At 38.6% G+C, this 3,782-nt stretch overlaps 1 long non-coding RNA gene across 1 annotated transcript; it reads left to right on the forward strand.

Annotated features, from left to right (window-relative positions):
- The first annotated feature begins 2,777 nt into the window (after window positions 1-2,777).
- Window positions 2,778-3,250, forward strand: LOC107080863. The gene is made up of 2 exons (XR_001480992.1): window positions 2,778-3,057; window positions 3,136-3,250. It is a non-coding gene; the product is annotated as an uncharacterized LOC107080863 (long non-coding RNA).
- Window positions 3,251-3,782: the final 532 nt, after the last annotated feature.

Consider the following 3,782-nt stretch of genomic DNA (forward strand, 5'->3'; position numbering starts at 1 on the left):
CTGTGATGAATGAGCCCATTGGATGGCCTGAGAACGGGTTCTTGCCGGAACTTAAAGGCGGTTGGGAGGTCCCCCCCCTGGATCGGGTTCGGCCTTCAAGGCTGCTTTCTTACAGTTCCAGAATAGCCCCCCAACCACAGAGGAAGGTGGAAGGATCGGCTGAGGGGTTTTAGAGGAGTCATCAGAGGTAAACTGTCTCGACAAGGCATCTGGCTTAATGTTACGTGACCCAGGACGATAAGTGATATTTAGGTTGAATCTGGAGAAGAACAAAGTCCATCGGTACTGCAAGGAGTTCAGTCTCTTGGCGTTTTGAGGTAGGACAGATTTTTGTGGTCGGTCCAAACCACCACCGGGAGTTCTGAGCCTTTGAGCCAGTGCCTCCACTCTTCTAGTGAGAGTTTGGTGGTTAGGAGCTCTCTGTTTCAGCTTGAGAGCTCCAGAGGGTGGATAGGTAGGTGAGCATTCGAGGATGGATCCAGGAGGACTGGGTGGAGAACCGGCTTGGAGACTGCAAAGCCTCTAGGAGAGAGAAGGAGGACAAGGAGGTAAGCTTGAGTTTTAGCACAATGTTCAGTTTTAGGAGAGCTAGCAGGAAGGTTAGCACTATGTGGAATTTTAACCGACTGGTGTCCGTCCCTGGGAATCCACTCCTCTAAATACTTCTCCCTGATTGCGTCCAATTGGAACCAGCTGGAGGCTTGTCTGGGCTGGTGTCTCTGAGGAGGAAAAGGTAAGAAAAAACCCTAACAGCTCAGTACACAATCCTGTGAACCCAACATAAACATTATAATGTCAGTATCTGCAGCCCAATTGGTGTCCTAGAAATCTGCTTGTGTGCTGACTTCTACTCTGATTACATTCAGTGTTTCTCACTTTCCAAGCAGTGAAACAGATGCATTGATGNCAGCAATCTCTGTGCCATTTTGTGGATTTCTTGCTAGGTTTGAAGGTAGCATACTTTTTCCTCTGTGATGCTAACAGGTTGACATCTTGGAATCTATTTCAACTCAAATTAATGTCTTTAATGTTCCTTCCTTGTTTCCCAACAGCTGCAGGCAGCAGTGATCCAAAGTATAAGTATGAGGTTATGAATGTATAGAACTGAACATGCCATTGTTTAAAAAAAAAAAATAATAATAATGAGGGTTTATTCTTCACTGTTCAAAACTAATTTTATCTTTTATGATAACAGTTTTGTCATGGTGGCTTTCAGATATAACCCACATGCAGAACACCACCACGGAGACAGGGATAAAAGTTCAAAGGTTTATTAATGAAAAACACACAACGATAAGTACACGTATTAGAGATCCAGCTACACTATTAGGTCCAAAAACATATTTTATAATAAAGCCCTTCACTTTTTTTTAGCGTTTTATTTTTCATGTGCAGAACAAACCACTCTGACTTAGAAATTAACATTTAACTGGAGACCAAGAGCAAGCGGTGAGACCAGCACAGGTCATTACCACCAGTGCTCTATCGGTGTGGTTTTCTTCTTTCCTGTTCCCTGTCATGCAACAAAAGCATTTTTTTTACGTCTGCTGCATGTAGAAATTTTTATTTTTCATTAGATGCAACATTCAGACAGTTGACACTCATGGATATGGCAGGCTTTACCTTGCTGATATGGACTGTCAGCAGTACTCTGGCTCTTGGTGAGTTATTATATTGAACTGTAACCAAAAAGTGAGTGTGTTGTGTAAGAAAAATAGTAATCATTCTGTAATTTTATAGAATAACATATGTTAATCTTGTTCATATGTTAGGAAATGTTAAATAGGCTACTCTATAAAAATACTTTTCATTTGTTATCACTCTAAAACTTGATCTAACTTCTCCAGCTAAATCTGTCAGGTTTGCAGTGGGGCTTGTGCCTATCTCCAGCAGTCTATTTATTAACCTCAGTCAAGATTTTTTTGACTGTGAGAGGACATTGGAGTACCTGTAGAGACACACATACATAGACAGGGAAAACATGCAAACTCCATGAAGGAAGACCCTAGGCTAAAAATCAGACAGCCTCCTTACCTCCAAGAACTGAACCAAACACAGCAATGGCTGCCACCACAGGTTCTATGTTCACATCTGAGTTTTTGACTCTAATACCTGTTTGTTAAGGATCAAAGTTTAGAAAACAGTCTTTAGGACCAAGTTTGAAGTGGAAAACAGCAGGTAACTACAGTATATATTTGAGATGGATAAAGAAAGTATTTTTAATGTTTCTATCTTGTTTCTTAACAGCTGCAGGCAGCAAAAAACCACAGTGTGAGTATCAGCTTTGAGGTCATGAGCAAAAGTCTAAATGTGCCATTTTGTGGATTTTTTTCTCTAAAAAAAATAGAGATTTCTTGCTAGGCTTGAAAATAAAATACCCTTTTCTCTATGATGCTAACAGGTTGGCATAATCAGTCCTGGAATGCTGTTTAAACTAAAATGCAAAACTGTTATTGTTCAGGTTCTTACAGCATTAAATCGATCCAGTTTGGTTTCCTGATAACGATGACAGATTTTACTGAGGGTCTCTACACCATAGCTGAGAAGGAAGGTCTGTTTGAAAGGAAAGACAATGTTTCTTTCTCCAATAAAAACTCAACTCATGAGATCAAGCCTCTGAAGCCGTGCACTGAATATGAAATAATAGTCACACTGATTGGTGTCAATGATACAAAAATCATCTGTAACAAAGCTGATGATAAAAATACATCAACAACAACAGCAACAACTGGAATGAGTAAGTAAAATATCCTCACATCTTAATTTACATTATTTATTGAAATATGACTAGGACAAAACTGCTTTGTGTTTCAGATCAAGTAGACATTAAAAAAGTCTCCTGCCCTGCTGGATATCCCAACCACTTCTGTTACCAGAGTGGTTGGGACATCAGCTCTTTATCATCCAAATACGTCAAGGCTTCACCTCCAGAGTTCAACAGTGGATCATATCATTTCAAACCTGCTTATGAGGATATCTGCTCAGATTTTGTTTTAGAGTATCCTACAGAAGACTGCACATACAGCCAATATACCGCCCCTCAATATGTTCCTGTTGGTATGTACAAAAACCTATTAAAGATAAAATCTATTTCTGTCTCATCGGTTATATCTATTTGATCCTTTTGTTCTTCAGATTTCATTGATCCAAAGGACATAAATCAGCCTAAACCCACTAAACTTCCTGCAAAGATCGAACCAAAGTTACCTTCAAGCTGTAAAAATCTCACTGTTGAGTACAAATGTCCAGGTGAGCAGAAACTACAGCTGTCAGAAATATTTAAAATAAATGACAAAAAAAACTGTAAAAACAGATCTTTGCCTAAAGACACATTGTAAATAAATTAATTATTTTAGGGAAAAGTTTTAACATGTTCTCTCTCTGGATCTAAATATTTACTTTTACTGTATGGGGCAAAGTTCTACTTGGTGTTAATCTCAGAACAAAAAGCCCAGAAATTAATAAATGTTTGTGTCTCTTCAGAAAATGACAATAAAACAATTGAACCATCTGATATGAAGCCGTTCACCGACTACATCTGTACTGGAGACATCAAGAACAACAATGTCTACATAAATAAGATAACTCCACCTGTACACGTCAATATTTACTGTGGTGTGTTTAAAAAATTACTGCATCTTATTGGAAAGAAAAAAATAAAGTTATACTAACATAGTGAAAAACAATAACAGGAACTGGATTCATTGGTGGTTCTTATTTTATTCCAACAGATTTTACAATATGGGACTTAAAGAACGAAACACTCAACACTTCCATTAACC

The sequence above is a fragment of the Cyprinodon variegatus genome, unplaced genomic scaffold, assembly GCF_000732505.1.
Source record: "Cyprinodon variegatus isolate N-32 unplaced genomic scaffold, C_variegatus-1.0 Scaffold2425, whole genome shotgun sequence".
In the NCBI taxonomy this organism is placed as follows: domain Eukaryota; kingdom Metazoa; phylum Chordata; class Actinopteri; order Cyprinodontiformes; family Cyprinodontidae; genus Cyprinodon; species Cyprinodon variegatus.